Raw genomic sequence first — 26977 nt, 5'->3', positions numbered from 1 at the left:
TGGCAGAGTCTGAACCCAGATTTCTCAACTTCATTTCTTTTCCTAACTGAACTAGAGCTGCTTTTGCTATGAAATACGAGATAACAGGAGAGAAGAATCTGAATTTGGGGTGTAACCCTCTGAGAAAAGCACATTGGAGAGGTTTTACTCCAGAGAGCTAGTTTCCTTCCTTGGATGCAGAGTTCTGCCCTCTGCATACACAATGAACTGATGTTTACTCCTGCCATTGGTAAACAGTGCCTGTCTGGATCCTCCCACAAACCAGAGCCACAAGCACCTGGGGTTTCTAGAGCAAAGACAAGCTGGGCCTGGGCTTCTGTGAGAAGAGGAAGATTGACTCTTTCCATCCAATCCAGACTGGACATATGAGTAATCTCACCTATTTTCATGGGTCTCTGTGTTCCTGCCCATTTGCGGGACAGTCTACACGGGCTCATCCTGATCATTAGTCTAGCCCCCACAGGAGAAAATAATATCTCATAGTTCCTTTTTACTTCAAATGTGAACACAATAGTGCATTTTCACATAGCAAATGAACTATTAGTTAGTGGCTCTAAACTTCATGGAAGAACAATCATAATTATTTTATGAAATGTGATGACTCTCATTCATTTTCAATACAGTTTTCTATTCAAAATTCTAATTGAGAAAGTTTCTTTATCCAAGTTCTTGTGTGTGTGTGGCGGGGGATGGAGAGTGGTGGTGATTGTACCTCCCAGACTTTAACGTCTCAAATCACAGCTACCTATGTGGGACAGTTGTGCTTTTGGTTCTGAAGTGAAGCATGCTGAGGTACAGTTAATCGCTGACTGTCATCTGCTGTGTCTCCTGTGTTGTGACTTGAAGAGAAGTCTGCAAGACCAAAGGTGAGATGAAGGAGAAGGGACAGAATGGGATACCTGCAGGAAACAAAACCTTCCACTTGAGTCATTTCCTTTCTAGCTGTCATTCAGGATGTGGTGGTTGCTCTTTCTCAAGCTAAGATATCCTATGCCACACAGACCCACCTGCAACTTAACAAAATACTGAATATAAAAGTTGGTCTTCCTAGAAAGTCTCAGCGACTGAAAACATTCAAAGTCACCTTCCTGCCTTAAAAACTTTAATAGACTTACTGACAGTTAAAAAAATAAAAATGGAATATACATTTACATATATACATATAAGTGTGTATGTATAGATTTATATGAAATACAGATATGTAATTATGTTTGATATAAATATTCTTATGTAAAATATGCTTATAGTATATTATTTATACTTAAGTATACAATTACATGTAAAATATATTTAGGTCATTTAAATATACATAAAATATGTATGTGTTTATAATAATATATACACATGTCATAGAAATAAATGTGCATATTATATGTCTATAGAATGTAATATATGAGAAGATGACATTTAATAATAAATACATTTATAATAATTCTATGTGTATAATCTCTCTTATATATCTACCATCTGTAAAATATAATATCATTACATCTCTATCATTTATATATACACATGTACATGTGTGCATATCCACATATCCATATATCCAGATGTATACACATATATGTACATGGGGACATATGTTCATCTTCATTTTTTATGTATATATGTCTACAAACATAACACATTCCATATTTGATACCTATGTACACACTTCTGTGTACATACACTGGATGAGTATGCAGTGACTTGAGTGTTTGTACATTTTCTTACTGTGCTTAGATCACTGAGCAGAACATTTGGCATCGGTCTGGTTGTAGAGTGAAGCTCTGATTCCCATTTTAGTGGCATTTGCAGATGGAATGGTTTTGGGAGAGATTTGGTTGAGATGAGATCCGAAAGTGGCATGCTCGTGATGGTATTGACTTTTCAGCAAATGGCTGGCTTTGCACTCTGTCCCCTCTTGGGTGTACCCGGGATGACAGCTTCCTGGGAACCAAGAACTGAATCCTCCAGCACCTTGTTCTGGGACTTCTCTGCCTCCAGACCCCGAATAAATGTCTAACAGCCTTCATCTGTTAGTTTGCTATTCTACCCCACACTGAGACTCCCTGGAAAATCACTTGGAGGGAAATTTTTGTCTGGCTCTCTGAGTGTCTCAATGGAGTAGATCACAGGGAGGGGATCTGTGGGTCCCACACAAACTAGAAGCCTGCAGGATGACAGCACAGCTTGGTCATGGCAACTGAAGCCACCTAGGATAGGGCTGATCTCCAGCATTGGTTTCCTTCCTGGAGACTCAGCCTTGGTATGGGAGACAGGAAAGGGGGTGAGGAAATTGCCTTGGTCAGCATCCAATGAAGGGGCGTGAAGGCCACATAACCCAGACCATTGTATCATTTTGTTTCGTCTCATTTTTCATATTCAGAAGTTTCGATGAGCAACTTCCAATGGGCAGCAGAAACAGCTGCACCAGCACTGGTAGATCAGTGCTGCACTTAGCAGCCCTGACCTAATTTCAGTAGACACTGTCACAGGGAATGACTGTTGGTGAATGTCTGGTCAACTAGAAAAGTGGATTCTGAAAATGGAATATGTGTATGCTCACATCTGCTCACATTTCAGTAACCTGGAGAACTCACTCTTTGGTTTTCCCTGTCTCTTTGGGCCCTGTTTGCACCTCAGATTGTGTGTTCCTTTTCTGTTCCCCTTTTTCCACGGGAACTATCAGCTTCTTTCTAGCCCTTATCAGGTCTTACTGCATTTGAAGCTGGATAAACCTAAGCTTTTTTGCATTCTCATTTCATACACTATTTGGGGGAAATTTTTTATACATCATGATTTGAGGATTGATCATCATCTCCCCATAACCACCCCCTGGCACCCCACCACACACACACACACACCTGAGAAATTAGGTACTACTCTAAGTCTGAGCTTCTGAACCATTAGATGTGTCAGCCCTTTGGCTAGCAGGCAGGTGGACACCGCTGAGGAGCCAGAGAGTATGTCATGTGCAAATACCAGTCTGTGCGGACAGCGATGTGGAAAATATAGTGAGGTCAAAAAATGGTGTGACGATTATGAGGGACAAATCTGTGGGGACATACCTTGCCTAGTCAAGCCAATGTCAAAAGAGAATTGTGACCAGACAAACTCATCAAAGTCCAATCCAGTCAACGGATGGCTCCAACACACTCCAGAGTCCAACACTCTCCAGAAGCATATTTGGTAGGTGGAGGCAGAGGCACAAAGAATCTAAGGGACATTCTTGTCTCCTTGATTCATGACCAGAGGTTATGTTCTTCTTTCTAAAGCATTACTCTGTTGTTACACTGGCAAGGTTCTTTAGGCATCCAAGGACTACTTGTGTCATGATGGCACCTGATTTGATTCCTTGTCATAGGTTGAGCATTTGTTTCAGTTTACAGAGAGGACTTGCAGGAGACAAGCTGGAGAACCAGAGTTCAGAATTTGGGTCTTGGGTCATCTGGCCTGGTGCCCACACTTCTCTAATATTATATACATTTTTGTGTTTATTGTTGTGTTTCTAAGTTGTTGTCTCCTGGGAAAAAGGAGGCTTGCCAAATATAAACATATTTTTTTTCTGAACCTCAAAAAACACATGTTCCATTTGAGTCATCTGTGAAGATATTTGCTTGAATCAATGGTCCAAAACACTTCTGAATGACATGATTCTGAGCGACTAGATCCTCCTGATGAGAGATCAACTGACTATAGAAGAAATATCTGCTCATCTAGTGGCCCAAACCCTCCTTATGATGATAGGACCTCGAAGCATGACGCAAGGTTGCAAAGGATTTTCTCATTCCCTTGCAAAGACAGTCTCTTTAAGATTCAGTGGCTTGGGTATGTCTCCACAAAGAAATGCTTTAGGAGTGTAGGGAAACAAGAAAGAGTCTCTTGGTCACAATGGGTGAAGTCAGTTTGAAGAAGTTAACTTGTAAATTGAACAGTTTCCCTAACCTTGAAAATTCTCTCAAGAATTTTCTCCAAGTCTTTGTTTCAATGTTATGCTAATTTTAAGCATTTGAAAGTAACTTTCCAAAGATTTTTTTCCCAAAGTGACTTTAGCACCATGTGACTCAAATTTCATTGAAATGTTTTCCTTCCTAAAGGGACTGGAACAAAACACTAAACAATTTGTAGCTCATATGGCTGGCATGTTTCATAGGCTTTATTTGATACGCGTGCTTTTCTTTTCAACTCTGGGAGAACCAGAATCACCATCATCAGAGCCACTGAGAAGTTTTCCAACTAGTGTCTCTTGATTGACATGAAGTTGAAAATGCCAATGAGAGACTCCTTCCAGGGGCTTATGCCAAACATGTTTTCAGAATTCTGGGAAATAAAAGAAAGGAACTTTTGTGCTTTGGTCACCTGTTTACAACTTCATTTTCTTACCCAAGTATCCTGGTTACCAGGTTGACCTCTCAGATGCAGGAAGTGTTCATTCACTCACTGGATACTCAGCTCTTGAGAATCTGCTCTTGGAAATGCTGAGTTAGACAGGTGGGCACGTGCCCCCACTTCCGAGGGATTCGGCCTGAGAGCTGCCGAATTATTTGGTACAGAAATGTGTTAGAAAAAATGCAAAGAAATCATTTCCATTCTCAGTTGATTGTTAAAAGGAGAAAGAAAATTGATGTACAAAATTGCTTCTGGGCATGAACCAGTTTGGTGAGACAGCCCAGTGGTTTAGTAGTTTAGTATTTAGTCCTTTGTTTCCTCTTCACAGCTTGATTGAGATAAAGTTCTATGACATCAAATTTGTAGGTATCAAATGTACAGGTTGTAGGCTTTAGTATCTACACGTAAGCATGCCTTCACGATAGCAATTTCAGAACATTTTCATTACCCCAGAAGGCAACAACATCATCAGTCCGTGACCTGTCCAACCCCATTTCCAGCACATGCTATCATGCTCTTGAGTTTCTGTAGTTTATGTCTTCTGGAAATTTTATGTAAACAATCATGCACTCAAGTTGTTGCTCCTATCAATACTGTTCTTGCCAAGTCACATTTTATATATAAAGCCAGGCACCCCTTTCTTGCATCTATCAATGCTGTTTTCACCACCAAATGGTATTACATTTTGTGGGCATTTGCCACATTTTCTTTAGTCATTCATAAGTGACATTTAAAATCCATATGAAACCTTCACACACTGAATAGATAGTCTGTGCCAGGCACTGGGGGTACAACCCAATGATAGGGCTACGAACAAATGGCCCATGAAATGAACTGTTTCTAAGGAAGGGAGAAAAAGTCTGTCAAGGACTGATTTTTGCTCTCTGAGAAGAAGGCCCAAAAGGTACATAATAGAAAGTGCTATCACCAAGGCATGAGAAGTCACGGAAGCTCTGGACACAGGGAATTGAGTCTATTTTGAAATACAGAGTTCAACTCATTGGAACAGACCTTGCAGATTAGCTGGCATTATTACCATAATTTGGAGTTGTTGTTGAAGTATAAAAGAAAATGATTGGTGTTTCATCTTTCATTGGGAGTTATGTTTATTTAGACTTTGGAAAAACAGATATTTTACCTCTACAAGGGAATCCTGTTATGGAGGAGACATCTGGCAAACAAACTTTTAAAGTAGTCTCTCACTGGTAGTTTAGTATTTAGTCCTTTATTTCCTCTTCACAGCTTGATTGAGATAAAGTTCTATGACATCAAATTTGTGGGTATCAAATGTACAGGTGTGGGCTTTAGTATCTATACATAAGCATGTCTTCATGATAGCAATTTCAGAACATTTTCATTACCCCAGAAGGCAACACCATACTCGTGACCATCATCAGTCCGTGACCTGTCCAACCCCATCTCCAACACATGCTAACATGCTCTTGAGTTCCTGTAGTTTATGTCTTCTGGAAATTTTATGTAAACAATCATGCACTCATGTTGTTGCTTCTATCAATACTGTTCTTGCCAAGTCACATTTTATATATAAAGCCAGGCACCCATTTGTTGCATCTATCAATGCTGTTTTCACCACCAAATGGTATTACATTTTGTGGGCCTTTGCCACATTTTCTTTAGTCATTCATAAGTGACATTTAAAATCCATATTAAACCTTCACACATTGAATAGATAGTCTGTGCCAGGCACTGGGGGTACAATCCAATGATAGGGCTACGAACAAATGGCCCATGAAATGAACTGTTTCTAAGGAAGGGAGAAAAAGTCTGTCAAGGACTGATTTTTGCTCTCTGAGAAGAAGGCCCAAAAGGTACATAATAGAAAGTGCTGTCACCAAGGCATGAGAAGTCACGGAAGCTCTGGACACAGGGAATTGAGTCTATTTTGAAATACAGAGTTCAACTCATTGGAACAGACCTTGCAGATTAGCTGGCATTATTACCATAATTTGGAGTTGTTGTTGAAGTATAAAAGAAAATGATTGGTGTTTCATCTTTCATTGGGAGTTATGTTTATTTAGACTTTGGCAAAACAGATATTTTACCTCTACAAGGGCATCCTGTTATGGAGGAGACATCTGGCAAACAAACTTTTAAAGTAGTCTCTCACAGGTATAAATGACTGTTTTGTAGAGCAGCAGCTGTTTTTAAATGTGATCATGATTCTCTCTTACTGCATCTTCCAGTATCCTCCTCCTCCTTCCAATGTGGCAGCAAAGGTAAAAGTAGATTGTGCTTTGTATTTCATTGGTTTTTAACTCACCAAAAAATTTCTATTTCATTTTTGAGGAGTAGTTAAATGATATGTTATCAAGAAGTTACCTAAACACTGATACAGTGGAATGTTCTGCCTAATATGTGAATGTCTTTTATTTTTTGATGTTCCATGACCCTTTTTCCCCTCTGTCATTTTATTTTAAAAAGTTGACTTTAGAAATATTCAGCCAGAGATATAGTCCAACAAGTAAGTCACTTGCCTTGCATGCAGCTGACAGGAGTTTGATATTCTGCACCACATGGTCCCCAGAGCACAGAGCCTGGAGTAAGAAAAGGCAGTCCGGGAGTAACTTAGGGGCCTTGGGTACATAGTAGTGTTGAGCTGAGGTGTTTGCCTGCATGTCAACCAAAGAGCTAGTACTTTGATTGGCAGGGGAACCAAACTGTGACCGAACTTTAAAAGGTGCCTGTCATGGAGGCATACCTAGGGGAGGGGGTATGAGTCGTGGGGGACGGAAGATGACACGGGTATTAGAATTGGTATTGGGATATTGTATGCCTGACACCCTATTAGTGAAAGCTTTCTAAATCATGGGGCCTGATTTAAAATGTTCCTAAAAGGAAAAGAACTCAATTTACAGACTCATTCTTTGGATAACTTCATTAGATGGAAATCCCATTAACCACTCATGTTAATATTCTGTGTAGCACTCTGGAAAGTGACTCCATTAAAGCCAAAATAAAAAGGAAGGAAGGAAAACATCAGGGGAGGAGAGATTTCCAAATGTATATATATTTGCACTGAAAGGTCCTTTAAATCCCTTAAAAATACAGTCTTCATCTTGGAACTTCTTTGCTCCCTGACTTGATCTCTTCAAATTCTTTCCTTCCTTTAAGTCTGGATCAGAACCCCTGCAGCCTGTGAAGTAGTGTCCAGCCTCCCCTGACGCGTCTCTGACTCAAAGGGAGTTCTTCCTGCCCCTCCTTCAGCAGGGGGCCAAACATGGATCAAGTTTCATATCAGCTGGCTGTAGTAGCTTAGAACGGTTATGATGATGTTAGTCCAAGTACTGTACTCCACACTTAACCCCTTGTTTCTGATCCTAAACTAGTGTCACCTTTGGACAGTGACACTGTTTTAGATGTCACTGTTTCATCTACATAATGAGATCATAAGGTCCTTGAAAGGCAACACAAAAGTTGTTGAGTTGGGGGCCTGAGCGATGGTACAGCGCGTCGGACATTAGCTTTGCACATGGCCAAGCTGGGTTTGATCCCCAGCATTTCAGAGGTTTCCTGGAGCACCTCCAGGACTAATTCCTCAGTGCAAAGCCAGGAATAACCCCTGAGAACTGCCAGGTATGACACCCAAAGTCACAAAAGTTTGAAAACCTTCATTTTGATGGGTTTTCCCCCCTCAATAGGAGGTGAAAATGCCTGAACCATCAGTAGATATTGGCAGGACACCCGAGGAACATCCTGGTGTTCAGGAAGAACCCAATGTGGAGGAACACCATCACATTGAGGAAAAGCCTGGTGTCCAGTAAGTGGAAGCTTTAAATTGCACATTGGTCACTTGCTATGTCATTTCATGTAAGTTTCTGAACATTTCAGCACCTAAACTCTTCACTTGCTGTTAGAAAATAGGACTCCTAAAATTGTCTCATCAGGCCTCTTCTTTAGATGACTTGTAAAGCCCTGCAGTTGATCTTTGGGATCAGTTCCTTCGAAATTGATTCAGAAGTGAATCTCCTATCACATAGGATACACACATGTAGGTCCCATGTTTGGTTCAAGTTTCTTTAGAGAGGGGCCAGAGAGAGAGAGAGCTCAATGGACTGAACACACACTATGCATATAGGAGGCTTGGGCTCAAACTCCAGCAGAGCACCCCATTGTCCCCAAGCACCAGGAAGAGCAACCTCTGAGGGTAGTCCCTGGGAGGTGAGAGTTATCCCTTAGCATCACCTAGCAAGCCCAAACACCAGAACAAAAGTTTGTTTGTAGAGAAATGAGGTAGGGGTAGCCCAAAGGTCTAGTGTAGCTATCGTCCCCAAACCTAAAAAGACCCATTCTAGAAAGAGAAATCAAAATATAGAAAGAAGTCATTTTCATACTGCTCTACAGATTGGTTTCACAAAAACCTATTCTTATATTTGATGTGAAGATCTGATAGTTATGCATGATCCTAAGGCAAATTCTTATAATTTTCAGACAAGAAGAACAGCACAACTCTAACATCACAAGAGATGGTAAAGTTGGATTATCAATTCATATCATCATTTGTTTCCTTTAAGTATGATCAAGTCTCTTAGAAAATTTATAAAAATGTGAAGTGAACAGCTGAATGAGCTAAATCAGCTAAATATGTTTTGAAATGGTCATGTTATCTATTGGGGCTCAATCCTATTTCAGAAGACATTTTATTTTTAATCTTCTAGAATATAGAGGAATTGATTTGCTATTCATTTCATTAATTTCTTCACTTTGAAATGACGTTTTCACTTAGTGGTTTTTATGTTCAAAGAAATCTGGCAATTTCCTTCAAGCTATGTAGCCCTTTATGTAAAAGAAAGTCCATATCAACCTTTGTTTACCTTTATTTGAAGTGAGCTTACATTTGATACATGGTGAATGTTGTGCTGATTTCATATAAAATCCCTCTGGAGGCATGGCATTCTTCTATTTGGGCACCATGGTTTACAAAGCTGTTAATAATTGATCCTCTACACAGATTTTTTTCCATGTCACCTGAAAATAGTGATAATTGGACTTCCAAGGTGGATCCCTTTGATTTTTTTGGATAGTTGAATGACTACTGGAGCATTTGCATTGTGTATGATCTCAGAGGGAAGCCTTTTAGGATTTCACCATTGTGTGTAATACTGGCTGTGAGTTGATTGTAAATGGGTATTACTATTTTAAGGAAGTTTGCTTCTCTATTTGTGGTGCTGAGGACTTTTATCATGAATGGGTGTTGGATTTGTCAAAAGCCTTTTTGTCAATTCATATAATCATACAGATGTCTCTGCATCAGACAATATAATCGATGCAATACACAATATAATATAATCAATAGAAATTATTAACAAATTTACTTTCTTGCAAATGGCATTCATTTGCTTCTATTGAATGCTCTTTACATTCCTTCTATGAGACCCACTTGACTGTGGTGTATTGATTCTGATCACTGTATCAGGGTATCACTGTTATCCCATTGCTCCTCGATTTTGTTCGAGCAGCCACCAGTGGAATGTCTCCATTGTGAGAATTGTTACTGTTTATGGCATATCGAGTATGCCATGGGTAGCTTGCCAGGCTCTGCCATGCAGGCGAGATACTTTTGGTAGCTTTCCGGGTTCTCCGAGAGGGGCAGAGAAATGGACCCGGGTCGGCTGTGTGCAAGGCAAATGCCCTACCCGCTGTGTTATCACTCCAGCCCATTGATTCTGATATGTTGTCGAATTCAGTTTGCTAAGATGTGTTATGGATGTATACATTGATGTTCAACTGTGACACTCGTCTGAAAATTTTCAGGTAATATTTCTACCTGCTTTCATTACTCATGTAATTTTGCCTTCCTAGAAGCTTCTCTAAAGTATTCCTCTTGATTTCACATTAGGGAAATTGGAGGAATGTTAAATATTCAATCTCTTTGAAAGGTTTGCTAGAACTTATCCATGAACCCATCTAGACCAGTCTCTTCTTGGGGAGATTTGAATGACGGTTTCAATTATCATTGAAATTGGTCTGTTCTGTTTTAATATTTCTTCGGTATTGCTCTTTGGGAAGTTTGATGTCACCTTTCCCCCTGGTTCTCCTGCTGGGGGCATCTACTGTAACCTGCGTTTTTGTATTTGGATGCAGTAAATATTGCCAGCTCTCTATTGTCTGAGAATGTATTGATCCCTCCCTCAAGTCTGACAGTTTTGCAAGGTAGAAGGCTCTAGATTGAGGATTTATCGAGTGTTTTGAATATGTCACTCCCTTCTTCTATGGTTTCAGAGGAGCAGTCTGTTGTGATTTTTCTTGTCTGTTTCTTAGTTGCCCTTGGGATGAGGATGGATAAATCAAGTGCAGGAAAGTGGGGTAAGGCACTAAGTGTGGCATGGTTCCCAAATGCCATCGGGAAATAGGTCCCAGCTTCCCTCCAGTCACCTATGGAAAGTGTGACAGTTTTTAGTGCCAAAAATACATTGTGTAAACAAATTCCAATGAGGGAAACTTAGTTCACTCTTCCTAAAGTTAGCAAGTTCCAGCCAGCCCGTCCTGCTTGCCCCAAAAGGTCATGTTTTATGTCACTGAACTAATCCATACATGTAAAGAGAGAAGTCTAATCAAAAGGATTCACAGTGATTTTCAAGTTTTTTATGCATCCAGGCAGGTGAAAATAGAACTACTTCATGACCATTATGGCAAAAATAAAAACTCTTATTTATAGTACTATTTTCTGTACTAGTTTTTAAATGGAATCTAAAATGAAAACCGAGTGTGAAGCAGCAGTCACTTTTTTCATGGACCAGCACAAGCTTGTGGATTAATGGTTGAAAACCACAATTCTAGAATGAATTGAATTAATTGAGACACTTGAGTATCTCCGCCCATTGTGGGAAAGAGGAGAAAGCAACATGGGATGCTAGACATTAAATAAGATACGGGACTCCTTTGTAATAAATCATGGTATGTCCTGTGTGTGGCACATACGTCAAAGAGGGATCTTTTTTAATTAGATTGCCATCTGTAGAGTTTTTATATCCTTCTATAGTTTCAAGAACATGAAAGTTTTCATAAATTTAAGTATTCATTTTCATATCAAGAAATAATTGAACTTTGTGTGTTTTTAAACCATTTCAGAAGATTCCTGTTGCTGGTCCTCGTTCTGTTGCTTGAAACGGTAAGATGATCTACCTTCTCTAAAAGTTAAATATATTAAAACGAAGTAGGTATAACATCTAACCACCTTATCCTTGAATATAGCCTGAGTACATACATATGAAATGCATAATTGATGAGTTACTTTTCCTTAGGAGGGTATTTAATGAATACTTTAGAAATTCTGTTCGATACTTGTGAACTTTATTTCACAATAGAAAATGAAGAATTTACACAGGCTCAGATGAGCCTCATTCATGAGTGAATCTGCTGAAAAACCACATATGCAGGACTTGTGACTGAAATATCTAGGCTATCACGGAGTCAGTAGAGGACAACCCCCTCCATCTCCCTGTGCTTCCAGTAGCCTGGCAGGAACACCCACAAACTGCTCCTGGAGCCATATAAGCTCATGAACGCCATGATCCAGAGACTCACGAATAAATCTCTCGAAAGAGACCAGCACAGGATGATATGCATGCAGTCAAGATGCGTTTGCACCCCAAAGTCACCATCCAGATCAAAACAAATTAACCTCAACTGCATAACCATATTTCAAAGTTTCAAATCCCTGGAAAGCATGGTCACATTTAGGGCCACATCTCATGCTCTACACCACTGAACTACCAAAATTAGAACACCACATCTCATGGGGTCTAAAGCAGAAAGCAACCAATCTCAGGGAGGAAAAAAATGTGTATATATATATATATATATATATATATATATATACACACACACACATACATAGAAGCACACAAGTCTCAAACTTTAACAACAACAAGAGTTTGTAAATCTTTTAATACCGGCTTACTGGCTCCAGGATGAAACACAGAATCTTCACACACTTTCCTCTAAGGAAACTTTTTGGATCATTTTTAGCAAAATATTCCTAACAAACAATACCAAATAAATGATTTAGGTCCTGCTTTGGAGGCAGGGTTTGGAGTTGGGATGGAAACCTTCAAAATATGGTGGTGGGTAGGTGTAGTGCTGGTGATATTGGTGTTGGAATAGTAAATTGAACAAATGATTGTGAACAACATTATAAAAAAATAGAAAGACAAGTAAATAAGGAATTTAAAGGAATTGTATGCATAGATTTTTGCAGAACAATGGTATATTGTGTCTAATAGGATTTCAAACCTCTGATACACAGGATCTACTAGGCAAGGGAAACCCTTTGATATGACCTGAAATTGTTTTGAGTTAGAGAACCAAAACTAAATTACCCAAGAAAACGAGACAAAATGTCTCTCTCTGCCCCTGCTTCCTCATCATCTCTACAAGAATTGGGGTTATAGATGCCAAGTTCCCAAGTTTCTGATTCATTCTTGATTATGTGTCCAAATAGCCTCAGGAAAAAGTGTACTTCAATGTATGTTTGAACCTTTTAGGTTCTTTTCAATGAATTGCTCCAGGTCTGCAATGGGAGTGTTGAGTGCCCTCACTTATCTGAAAGCAAGAATGCTTTTCTTCCGTGTTGCTACTGGGTAGTTAGGCCCTGAATAGGTACAGAGTATTTTCAAGAAAGGTATCATCAAGATTGAAAGAATATTAAAGGTCATATAGTGTGGAGGAAGTAAATTCTGCACTGGTCCCTAAACATCTTCGATAGTAGAAGACTTCACAGTTGGAGGTAATGCATTCTTGATGGAAAACTACTATGACAAAAAGACTTCTACAAAGATATACTAGAAAATTCAGAGTGTATCTTTAGGTGGACTGGAAAAGGGAGGCTCCATAAAATTAGTTCGGAGGTATTTAGCATCCACCTTCTGAAGACGAGGGTGGATAATGAAGAAATGACATTTTTCCTAAAATGCTTGATAAAATTCAATGATTCAAAGTATCTAGGATAAGAGTTTGTCCTAGCACCAGAAGCAACCCCTAGGCACATGCCCTCAGAACTTCCAGATGTGAACCACCCCCTCAACTGCCCATCTCATTTGTTTTAATTCTTTGTTTGAAAATTTTTTTATTGGTTTTGTATTCTGTCAATGTTTACATCATATACGTTGAAAGAAATTTCATTTCTCTTTCGAGCACTAACCATATTTTCCCTTTCATACTGGTCAGTTTTTAAAAATTTGCCTCCAAATTTGGTCTCTAGACCACATATTCCACAGATACAACCATTGGCAATGGTTCCCAATACTGCCAGGCTCAAACAACACCAAATCAGTGTACCCGGGTGTTCAATTGTCCTCTAAACTAGGCATTTAACAGGTAAGTCTTATTCTCAGGAATGATCGCCCCCTAAGGAGTAGCATAACCAGGGAATGAGATGATGTGCTCTATGAACTCCTTACAACTATAGGAGGCTAGTCTCGGGCCCCTTCAGGGTTCTTCAATGTATGGAGAGAGCTACAATAGATGCAGCTAGACCATTATTACATCCTGCAATTTGGAGGTTGATGGCACAGGCCAGTCCTTCATCCACACTACAGAAATGTGGTCATTGCTGAATACTAGAGCTGTATTTCACTCTATTTGCATTAGGAGAGTCTGGATATCAATCTGCTCTGTCAACCGGAAGGTTTTTTCAGCAGGGTCATTTTTATCTGCTTTCCCTCCCAAGCAGAGACAGTGACACAAATGAAATGAGTAGTACTTCTGACTTGCCAGGCAGAAATGGTGACTTGCTCTTCCCAGTAGGAGGAACTCTCCTGAGTTCCTTTGAAATACCCACTGAAGCTTTCCTGCCAGGGACGAGATCAGTTCCTAGGGTGTCAATAGGAACAGGGGGCCTGTGGTGTGTGGTGACCCAGAAATCAGAGTCAGAGGATTTTGAATACTGTGTGGGCCACAGGGGGACTGTGGCTGTGATTTTCAGCCTCCAACGCAGAATGAACTGTGCAGGAATGACATGCAGTGTCAAGTGAGAGCTGCTGGTTGAAGAACACTCAAAGTTCCACAGATGTCAAGAGAAATCTAACATGTTTTTATTGCAACTTCATCCTTTTGGGGAGTTGCCAACATCTAAATAAAGATGGCAGGAATTTATGGAATCCAAAAGTACATATACAAAGTAGTTCCTATTTTTTTGCTTGGTCACTTCTAACTCCTTCTCAACCAAAAAGAACTAATCAGTGTGCAAATTTGAATCTGGAGACTTTTATCTCTTTGGTATGCTTTCTTCTATAACATCTATTCTTTTCTTCTTGCTAACTCTGGCCCATCACATCTCCTCATTGAGTGCAACAAATTAGGAAAGGGCTTCCTTACTGACTCTACCCTTCCCTGCCTCTATTCTCTTTAGATATCACCAATACAACATTAGATGTAAACCCTTCCATGCTTTTCAATAAACTCCAAATGCCATAGGAAAAACATCCATGCTCTCACCCCTTCCTCATCTGATGCTTCTCTTCCTTGGACCCTGCCCGTCCAGCCTTAACTTGGCCCTTCTTAAAGGACACCACATGTGCTGACTCTTCTTTCTCCTCATACTGCCCCTCCTCCTCCCCTGGTCTGTCATTCAAGATTCTGGTTCTTCCAAGAAACTTCCCTGAATTCTCTGTGTCCTGAGAGCCTCTCATTTTCCCTCTTTCCTGTGCATTTTCTCAGGAGAGCAAATTCAATTTCTCAATACTCTGCATTCCTTTGATTGTACTGAACACGTGGCTGGTCATTGGGTTGCTTTATCTGATTCTCTCATCCCTGAGTCTGGCACATGGCAGGCACCTAGCAAAGAACAGCCCTTATCTCTGTGACAAATAAGGTTATGAAGAAGAACCAGAATCATACGCTCAAGAGACAGAATTCTAATACGTAAGGAGCGTCTGGGCAGATCTGAAGTGCTGGTTCGAGAAGAAATGTCCAAGGTCCAAACTGGAGAGTTTCCTGGAAGATTTGAGTGTGTGGGGTCTTAGGCCCACAAGGTGTTTCTAGGACTTGTCATCCTTCTCTGACTGCCACTTAGAACACAGACATCCCAAGAATTACTCTGAAGCTTGGTTTTCTTTGGTGATTGAAGAGGAAGCAAATTGTACTGAGAAGTGATCCCTAATATCTTGAACCTAAAAATCTCTAAAATTAGACCTAAAAATGGACTCACTTTTGGAATGAGTTTTTGTAAGATATGTAAAGAAATACAGCTGTGAAACTTCCATGAGAGCTATTAGCCACTAATAAAATGAAGGTCCTAAAACGTCTTTCTGACTTTCAGAATTGCTTCCCAAGCCAAGTTGAAATTACAAAATGTTAATACATAATGAGCAGGGAGCAGGCTGAATGGGAGTCTGAGCTTAGATTTGTTAGATCATTTTAGTTTTGGTCATTAAAACTTACAAATCAGAATGAGGCTATTTGAAGAGGCTAAAAAACTGAAGGTTATAATATTGCCCTCCTTCCCATCTCCATATTCAGAGCCAAAAATAAGCACATCTATACTGTACTCAGAATAAAAAGAAACTCTTCAGAGTCACATAATTGAGAAATCCATTTTAAAGTAGGAAAAACTGATGAAGATTGTTGTTTTTAAAACATGGTTATTTGTGCACTGTCCCCCTTTTATTGCAGATCTTTTTCAAATGATCCGAGTGCCCAGATGTTTCTTTTTACTCCAGATTACTGTGTGAATGTTGGTTGTTCTTGAAGCTGTTCAGAAGAATTTATTCCATTTAATATTTGAACACCAATCCCACCATGGTTACAACTTGCCACTACCATACTTTGAATGTTTCCAGTGTTTCACCACTTAAAGTCATAAGGCATCTCATTCTGTACTTTTAGGGTTTAAATAGACTGTGGACATGTCCATTGATAAATACTGAATTCAAAGAAACACTGAGAAAGAAAACTTCTTTTAACTTTTTTGTATTCTCTTTATCCGCAATATTTACCATCAAATTGATTTGAATAGATTGTGGCAGCACATTGTGGGGGACCAGTTATTACTTATGAAATTCCTTTTGAATTGCATTAACATGAAAACTATTTTTAAAAACTCCTGGGGGGCTGGAGCAATAGCACAGCAGGTAGGGCCTTTGCTTTGCACGCAGCCAACCTGGATTTGATTCCCAGCATCCAGTATGGTACTCCAAGCACCGCTAGGAGGAATTCCTACATGTAGAGCCAGGACTTACTCCTGAGCATCGCTGGATGTGACCCAAAAAGCAAAAACAAACAAACAAAAAGAAAACTCATGAGCCTTTGCCCGATGCCAACTTCTAGACTAAAAATTTCCTTAATTGTCTTCAGTTAGCCTCTCTATGCATTTAACCATATTAGAAATGTTGTGTAAACAGGGCATCAGCAACCCATGCAATACAGACTGCCTACTTTTGTAAGTCAACTTTTGTTGACCTGAGTCATCACACCTGTTCATTTATGGATTACCTGTTCCAGATCTTGTGATCCAAGAACAGAGTTAAGTCAAGTGACAACAAAACCCATGTGGTCTTCAAAGCCAAACTGACTGATCCTCTGAGTTATTGTTTGAGGATGCTTAGCTGAAACTAGGCTTCTTTCTAATGGCTGATCATTCTCATTCAATTGAACAGTTTAAAATTATACTAAGCCATTTTATAGATTCATTAGAACCCCCTTAACAATAGAACAAAATGAATTAAAGATACATTTTAAAATAATTGGGAACTTGGGAGTTTGGCCACATCTAGCAGTGCTCAGAAGTCATTTCTGGTGGTGCTCTGGATACAGTGCTTGGGATTAAGCCCAAGCTTCCTGCCTGTAAAAGACATTTGTGCTGAATTCTCAGCCCTTCAATCAAACACTATGTCTCACGGTGATTCAATCAAATTAAAAAAATAAATAAATAAATAAAACACTATGAATTATTCCCCAAAGAGTGTTGCATAAGAGGTCTGTACAAAAGAACACCTACTCTGGTTCTATTTGTAATAAATTGTAGGGACCAAATGGTACAGCAAGTAAGCTCCTGCCTTGCACACCGTTTAACTGGGTTTCATCCCCAGCACCACATTTGGTCTTCAAGAAATGCCAGGATTGGCCCCTGAGCACAAAGTCAATAGTAAGCCCTGAGTATTGCCAGGTATGGTCCTCAAAACAAAAACCCAAACCTAAAAAACCGTTAGAACAAAGGTCATCTTCAGTGGGGTGGGGTGGGTGGGGAGATCAGAAGAGTTGTTACAGGTACTATCTGAAAAATAACTAATGTAAACAATTTGATGGTTGGGGATTGCCAGTCAGGGAAAAGGTTAAGACTAATGGTTTAGGTAACACCTGAGAACATGTTTGCAGTGAGAACATGACATTCTGTGCCAAAGGACAATGCATATGTTGAAACTCATTGTACACTTCACATAAAATATTGGAGCGGTGGAATTTAAATTGGGGTGTATGTGTGTTAGAAAACTTCAACTTTGCTGTTTGAATTTTTTTCTAATAAAATATTCAAGACTTCTGTGTGGCGGTCAACTGCAAATATTTAGGAAACTGGGCTGGAGCGATAGCACAGCTGGTAGGGCGTTTGCCTTGCATGCAGCCGACCCGGGGGGGTTGATTCCCAGCATCCCATATGGTCCCCAGAGCACCGCCAGGAGTGGTTCCTGAGGGCAAAGCCAGGAGCAACCACTGTGCATTGCCAGGTGTGACCCAAAAGCAAAAAAAAAAAAAAAAAAATTTAGGAAACTGCACCATTGTACTGGAAAACACAGAGACCGTTGACTGTAACCCCTAGAAATTGTGATTTTGTTGAAACTTGTTTAATTGTTTGACTAAAGATTGTGGTGCTTGATAATTCCAGGCAGGGTGATAATGTCAACGTGGAACCCTACTGTTCTTCATCTGCCTTAACCTCTTCAAGAGACTTACTGCTTAGTAGTCCTGTTGAATTAAAAAGAGGCCTGCAGAAACAGGACCATCATTTATTTCTTTATGAGGATATACTTATAATCACTAAAATACAGTAAGTATAATGCACAATGTAGTTCATATTATAAAACGGCATTACCATTAAACCAGCCATCTACCCAGAAGTTACTATAAGAATATCTGGAAGCAAACATTTTCATTCTGAGCCATGATCTGAAGGGAGTTTTATGTTTGTTTTCAGCAGAGAGTTTGTTTTAGCTGTTTATTCACTCAATTATTTATGAGGTCTCTGCCCTATTGATGCTGGACCCTCAATAAATGTTGGGGTAAAATGAATCAAGTGGCCCAACGTGGTCATTCAGTGTCTGACCTTCTTTGCATTTATTTCACTTCACATTAGCGTCTCTCTAGTTCCATCCATGTTTCAGTGTAAGGTTTCATCTTTTCTTAGAGCTGTGTAGTATTTCACTGTGTATCTAGACCACGGATATTCTGTAGCCTTTCATCATGGCTGCTCCTTTTTACTTTTCCATATTGGACGCCTTTGCTTTTCTACATTGGGCTCCTTCGGTGCAGAGCTTTGTACTCAGTCTGGAGTCAGACAAGAAAACAACCACTGAATACTGTCCTTTAGGACCATATAGACTAGAACAAGTATTCAGTTCTTCCAAGGAAAAGTCTTTTTCACCTTTGAAGAGAGATTTTGTTCAAAACAGTGAGGACAAAACTTAGAGTCGAAGACCCTTTGTTTTCATACTGCAATTCAATGATTGTTCTGAATATTCCTAGGATCTATCTGACACCTGTGGTTTTTTCTCTAGAAAGGACAGAATTAAAAAAGACACATGAAAACGTTGATATCAAACTTATTTTTCAAAAGTTGTTTCTTTCTGGGGCTGGAGTGATAGCATAGTGGGTGGGGCGTTTGCCTTGCACGCGGCCGACTAGGGTTCAAATCCCAGCATCCTATATGGTCCCCTGAGCGCCACCAGGAGTAATTCCTGCGTGCAGAGCTTGGAGTAACCCCTGTGCATCGCCAGGTGTGACCCAAAAACAACAACAAAAAAAGTTGTTTCTTTCTTTCTCTAAAATGACTTGAAATCGATTTGCAGAGTCTGTGCCTTCTTCTTTTCACTCACTCCACACTGAGTGGCTCTTTTGCACTGAGATCTACTTGATTTTCCACATCAGTGTTTGATGGCTCTTTGGATCACCTAACTCTTTAGGAAGTGACAAGAGCTCTGTGCACTGAGTATTCTGGCCTAAGAAATTTAGTTCATGGGAGATTTGTTTGAGAAGTTACTGTATTCATTGGAGATATGAAAAAGTGTGAGTGACCTAAGTGAATATGGGTGGAGATGGGGCATTACCCCAAGACCCTGGGGAGAGAACAGAAAGACTTGAAGAGTTTATTCTTCCTTTTCTATACCGCTGCCATGCACATTTGTGTCCGATTTTTCAGAAAACTTCTCTGAGGATCATTCTCATAAATATTGAGATAATGTGTACACATCCTTCCTTCTACTCAGAAACGTTTTTTTCTGAAATCAAGCATCACTTCAAAAAGGATAACCAGCCCCTGAGACAGTGTGTGGCTTTCTTTGTATTTTTCACTCCTGGAGAGAGGACTGGGTTGTATGCTGCATCCATTCATTGGTTGAAGTGATTTGATTTCTCATTGAATTACTTAGTCACTCAATCAAGTCACTGCCTTACATTCCACATTTTTTCACTTCATCTTCAGAACCCATTTGGAAATGGCATTTATTCCTTCAGATGATACCTGAGAAACCAAAAGTTATAGAAGCTTTGTCCAGGGTTAGTCAACTCCTTGGTGTTGGTAAGGTGTTTGGAGATGGTCTATGTACTGTATTGATTTAGGATAAGAATCTCCAAGCTGACTTTTTTGGACAGGTCCGTAGAGCAAAACATTTGAACATGGTCTATTCAGTAGCTGCTGGAGCAAGAGGCTGTGTTAGGCGACACACAATGACGACAGACAAATGTAAACACACCTTGCCTTCCCAGAGATGCGGTTTCAGTTTTCATTGCCTAACTGATTGGTATCAATCAGTAAGATTTTTTGATTATGAAATTGTTTCATCAAATCCATCAACGGGATTGGATAAAAAGGATTGAAATACAGGGAAGAAGCCATCGATTGTGCCTTACGGAAAGAGCAGAGATCATCCATTTTCATTTCATAAATTCTAGTGTGAAGTTTTCATTTGAAATATGCTGGGATTGAGAAGACTTTGAAGGGACATGTCCACTTGCATTTCCGACGCATTTCCGTTGGAAGTCACTTTGATTGGATCGCAGCTCAGACTGTTTCTGCAGGTAGTTCTGAGTGATAGAAGTCCCATTTCCTTGGGCATTCTCTCCTCCTGTCTAAGTTTCAATTACTCTAGGAGTGTTAGTGACATCTGCGAATTAGGTCAAGAGACACGGTTTGACTACCCCAGTCCTAAGGTGTTGGAGTTGGGGAAGATGACGTACATATTGCCAGAAATCAACTTTATTGCTGAATTACAGCCAATCATTTTCTCAGTCCCTAGAGATGATTTCTTGTGGCGACTCTACTTTAATCGAATTCTCTGACTTCTTTTCTCTTTCACTTTCATCTGGGTCTCTGCTTTCAGGCTCTGTGTGTTTTTGTTTTTCATTCTAGCCAAAGTAGAAGGGAACACCATGTGAACCAAATCTCAAAAAAGGAACCTTAAATATGTTTTTTTTTTACCTACTTTAATCATCTTGGAAGTAAGCATGTTATAAAAAAACTGATTTCCTTTCAAATCCTACTTTAAAAACTATGTTTGTGATCCAAACATAATGTTCAACACCTAGAAAAATCAAATCACCATTTGATGGCGATTTTCTCCCATGAATGCAGGCATGTGAGCCAATGCATCAACTCTTTGAAAGATTGCATTAGGCCCAGATGAAAATTTCCTGTGCTTGACAATGAAAAGAAGGATAAGGATTTGTTTTGCCCCTGTCATCTGAAAACTATGCTCTTATCACAAGTGCAGAAACTCTCATCCAATTTAAGAAATCACATAACAGAAAGTCCTGCTTGGTTTTCTCTTTTCAGGTATAATAACACTTATCAAATTCAATATAAAGTAAGATTGTCTGATATGTGGATATCAACATGTACCGAAGACGGTGTGGACAGAAACCGTCATAATGTGAAATCATTCATGTTCGGATGGCCCTTGGTAAACTTTGTGGCAACATTTAGGTAAGAACTGTAGTTTCCCCTGTGTTGATGTAGTTACTAGGAAAGTCCATTTTTCAGAGTATTTTGAGGATAGACTAAAAGCAAATTCATTTTTCAAGAGTTGCTTTTCATTGAATCTGTAGGAGATAGACCTTTACAAAGTCGGTCATGATTAGATTTCAGTAATACCGTGTTCCAAGACCCATTGCTCGACCAGCGGGCACCCGTTTCCAGGCACCAGGGTCCCCAGTTTCCCTCCCCTCCCCTCTCACCCGCCCCACCCCATAGAGGCAGGTTCCTCTCTCTCCATGCCTCTTGCTCCCTCCCTCCCCCCATATCTCTTTCTCTTTCCTCCTCTCTCCCTCTCGTTCCCTCCCCATGTCTCCCTCCCTTCTTTTAGACATTGTGGTTTGCAACACAGATATAGGAGGTATATCCTGTGATCAGGTATCGGTTATATCCTGTTACCTACTTTGAACACTCAGTTCTTGTCCAGCACGCTCATTGCCAGCTATTATTGCCATACTGGTCCCTTGGAAAACCCTCATTGTATGAAGTACTCATTCTGATTGTGCATGAAACCAATACCAACTCTTTTGACACACTCTCATAGAAAAATTGTATGCCTTTGATTCTCCTAAAGAGTCCAAACAATGGGAAATCAGTGGTGAATATGTGGAACTCTTGGAGTCATTAGTCTTCACCAGTGACTTTGAAAGAGGACACAAGTGGTCACAAACCTGGCACTTTCCCATCAACACCTCCTTCCCTTGTGTTCTGGATGTGGAACTTTCCAGTTGATCTTTGCCAATGACTAGATAGAAATTCACTGAAGCATCTTATTAAATAGTCAGTTAGATTGGAATAACTGACGTATTATGAGACTTGTTATTACTGATTTTGAATATCGAATATGCCATGGGTAGCTTGCCAGGCTCTGCTGTGCAGGCAGGATACTCTCGGTAGCTTGCGGGGCTCTCCGAGAGGAATGGAGGAATCGAACCCTGGTCAGCTGCATGCAAGGCAAACGCCCTATCCGCTGTGCTATCACTCCAGTCCAGGAACAAAAGGAAGAAAAAAAATCATGCTACCAAATAATGGGTTCCCCAAACTGTCTATCATGTTCTGCTTTGGAAACTAGAGAGATGTGACAATCAGAAGTAAGTTGCTTTCAGGGATCAAGGTTAGAATGACAGGACTCATTCCAAAGCTGGAATGGGCTTGGAGAATTGATGAATAGAAAGTCTTGCTGCTTTTATTCTGAATGTGCTGAAGGAGGTTTTTGGTTCATGATAAGTACACCCAAATTCAAACCTGTGCTCTTGATCTGTTGCACAGCCCTACTCATTCCAGCCTTTGTTTGAGTGTTTATTATATATATACTCTATTTTCATTCAGGTCGGGCATCTTGGGCTATAGCCAAGGTGCTCAGGGGCTACTCTTGACAAAAACCCAGTCTCATCTGGACTGAAGAACCATCATGCAGAGAGGTACACTGCCGCCACTTGAAGTGAGAGGGGAGATCTTCCAAGGGAGAGTAGGGAAAGGGATGCTCAAAAAAAGTTTTAACATGGACTCTACATAGTCCTCACAACAAGGTACAGTCAAAGCCCTTGGAAGCAAAAGCCAAGGAACTAGACTGCTTCCTGCCACAAGTGAGAGAGGTTGACAGCAGTTGTTATTGCTAGTAAGTCCATTGGTGAAAGTCATATGAAATGAATGTTAAGATTAGAAATCTCAACAGCAGTAGAAAACATTTTTAAAGAACCAAATGAGAATTTCATGATTGAAAATGACATTATCTTACTTTTTTGGAGGTTTGATTCCTATTCCTTGGGCCCTTTGCAATACGGTTTTGAATTCTGTGGATTTACAAACTCTACCATTTGAAAATGGAAAAAGTCATCTGTGTGCAGAATGAAAATGAAAGAGGAAATCCCCACTGAATTGAAAGATAACATCATTACAAATTGCCTGAGAATAGAAAAAAATGAAGTGACAGATACTTATTGCAAAGTGCCAAAAGATAGAACATACTTCTGGCTAGACCTCCAAAACGATGAAAGGAAATGAGGCAATAAATAGTTGAAGAAATAACGGTTAAAACCCTCCCAATTTTGGCAGAACTCATCCAAGTCATTTCAGTAAGCTCTGGGAACTCCTAAAAGGAGAGTGAAGAAAACATTTGGCTGTGTTCGAGACACTGTTCTAGATGAAAGATGACAAGAAAGAACATACTCCATGGGAAGGAATACTCATTCACATCATGATGAACTTGTCATCAGAAGCTGTGGCCCTCAGAATACAGTGGAATGCCTTCTCTTTAGAGGGCATTTTAATGTTGAAAGAAAGATCTTTCACCCGGGAATATCACAGCCAGCAAAAATAACCTTCAACAATGGATAGTAGAATATATTTCTAAAGCTGCAAGAACTTTTGGTCATCAGACCTATTTGACAAAAACATACTGGTGAAATTTTTCTTCCAGATATGAATTCCTAGAGGGAAAACTTGAGTACACAGGAAGGGATAAAGAACATCAGAAATTAGATGGGTGAGTCTGGCTGGCAGCTTAAGAAGCAGCCTCGCATACCAGTAGCACAATGTTGTCCAAATACAAAGAAACAAATCCGAAAAGACTAAGAATGACTAACAAATTAGAAAATAACTGGCATAATGTATGAAACACTGCCTCTCAGTTGAATCTCACTTGGCGAAGAGTAAATGATCAATGTAGACTTGGCGTTGGGAAAGAGATCAAAGAGAACTCACCTGTAGAAAAGGCTTTCAAGGTATTTCTGATGGCTCTCACCACTTGTCCTCGTGATTCACAAACCTAGGACCTGTGCCTACAAGGAAAATAGGCAGTGCAGTGTGCTTTCAAGAGAAATATAGTAAAAATGGGAGCACTGTTTGAGAGACATAGGAAATGTATCCAATGATATATCTACAAAAGTCATCAGAAATACTTAGATACTTAAATATATCCTTATGCCACACATTCAATCACACAAGAAAAACCTGTTCTTGTAGGTCAGATGAAAATTGACCTTGAGCCTTCAATTGGTTGGGCTGGTAAAACTCTCATTTTCTTCTTGACTGGGGCACTTGTTTTCTTGGAGGTAGAATCATAGAGAAGTTGGTGATTGGGGCTGAAGAACTACTCCAGGGGGTAAGGCGCTTGATTTGGATGTGCCAGTCCTAGTGGATCACAGTACTGCCTATGGCCCCCTGACCGCTCTCGGGTGTGGGCAAAAAACCACTGACCTGCAAAGGAAAAAGAAAAGAAGAAGAAGTTGGTAATGTCTTCAAAGCACATCCAAAGTTTCTGACATCCAGTCTGTGGCTGACATGGGAAAGAGATCATCTTAAGAAAAGGCTTTCAAAGTATTTCTCATGGCTCTCACCAATTGTCCACTTGATTCACAAACCTAGATCCTGTGCCTACAAGGAAAATACTGATGAAATGTTTCTTCCTGATATGAAATCCCAGAGGGAAAACTTGAGAGCACAGGAAGGGGTAAAAAAAATCAGAAATGGGATGGGTGAATCTGGCTGGTGGCTCTTTCTGTGTCCAGTTGTTCCTTCCCGGTTACTCTGGAAACTTGCCACACATGGGTGCAGGTATCCGCCGAGAAAAAATAGACACATATCAATCTTTGGTACCTAGGAACCAGCCTCCCCAAATACCTCACAGAACCTTTATTTGGGGGTCTTCCTTTCCTTAGACACTTCAACACATGACTACGTTCATAATGCAGCACCACAGGATCCCCTGACTCTGCTGGGTGCCCCATTCCCTCCACTCCCCACCAAGAAAAATCAAAGGAAGGAACAGTGAATTGAGAAAAGAAAAGCAATAGTGATTGTAGTTATCATTAAATGTAAACATACGACTCTGATGAAGAATGTCTCCTTTGAATGTCATGAAATCACAGGTGTTTTTGTAGGTAAAATCAAATTTTTATTTCTAACAACAGATTTCAGATCCCATTGACTTGCCTCTCAGTGAGCTGAGTTTCTTCTTGGTTTGATGGCGGGAGTAGGTGAGCCAGGGGCTACTCCCAGTGATACTCAGCCAGGCGGCCAATTGACTGAGTGCTCAGGCCCAGGAGTTCTGGGAGACACCAGAGCTGACCCAGAGGGCAGTGCTCACAGATGACAGGTAGTGCCAGGAAACAGAAATGAGGTCTTGCTAATGCAAGTGATGAACCTCTGAACTGTCTTTCCAACCTGCATTCATCTTTCGAAAGGCCAGTGAACCCTACTTTGGATTTGGCACCTGAGGCTAACAAACACTAAGCTGAGTGGCCAATTTGATAGCTGTGGGGATTAAAGCTCAGTGTTATTATATGAGTTTTCTCATGATCATCAAGATGGCAAAATTTTAAAATGCCAAACCAAATACTTACTCCACTCTCAGAGCTACTTCCCACTGGTACAAGATCACTTGCCAAATGGCAGTGAAGGCACAAAGTGGGCCTGTCTTGGATCCTCCCAAGAAGACTGTAAAAACAGAACTGGACTGAATGAACATTTTTCCTGAGATGCTTTCACTGGAAACTTCTCCAGACTGGCACCAAGATGGCAATAGCACACAGCCCATAAAAAGCATCAATCTGTTCATAGTACATCTATCTCCATTGATAATCTTAAGTAGAGGTTCACAGAAGCATTTGATGGTTTCCTATGAATTCTTTTTCCTTTTAAATTCAATAGTGGATTGATTTTTCTATCCCATTTGATTTGATTACAGATCTGCAGAGGAGAAAGAAATTTGGCTTCTCATGTTACAAAGGTATTTTTTCAGTAGACATTTTCATATTTAAGTGAGAGTGAAATCATTGAACTGTTTTCTACAGATCTGTCCAAAAGTGTTCCCCTTTCCTTCATCAAAATGTTTCATTTGTCCTCAAAATCAGTTGTTGAGACTGTATACTACAATTGAGTGTAAAAAGTGTTCTCCTGTTCCATGTATTTCTTACTTATTCCTAGAAAGGAACGAGAACACTGAAGTTTGGTGAGATACTCTCTGCCATCCAGTTCCATATCGCTAACCTCCTCTTGGAGCGAAACATTTCTGCAAAAGTTTGTGTTAAGTTCCTAAATATGGAAAGTTTTGTGCTGAGTAGCTCAACAATCAAGAATTCTCTTGATGTTAGAGCAGACAGACTCAAAGGATTTGTTTTATCTAGTAGACCCATTGCTCCTTGCTCCTCCTTCCCCCTTTCCCTTTCCAATTCTCTTGGGAGAGTTGAGACTTAGACTCCATTCCAGACCTAACAGGCCATGGTTTTGGTTCTGTCTAGTCAAGTGTTGTATGATCCACCTGTCCTTACCAATCTGGTTCTTGGGCCTCTAAAGATGGTTGTTAGACAGTAAGGACAAACCATCATCTGGAGCTGCCTTCACATGATGATGCTTCTCACACCTCACTTGAATGAATGGATCTCTTGGTCTTGCTTTGTTCCCATGCCT

Source organism: Sorex araneus, chromosome 3 (assembly GCF_027595985.1).
Source record: "Sorex araneus isolate mSorAra2 chromosome 3, mSorAra2.pri, whole genome shotgun sequence".
Classification (NCBI taxonomy): Eukaryota; Metazoa; Chordata; class Mammalia; order Eulipotyphla; family Soricidae; genus Sorex; species Sorex araneus.
Note: the sequence above shows the minus strand (reverse complement) of the source record.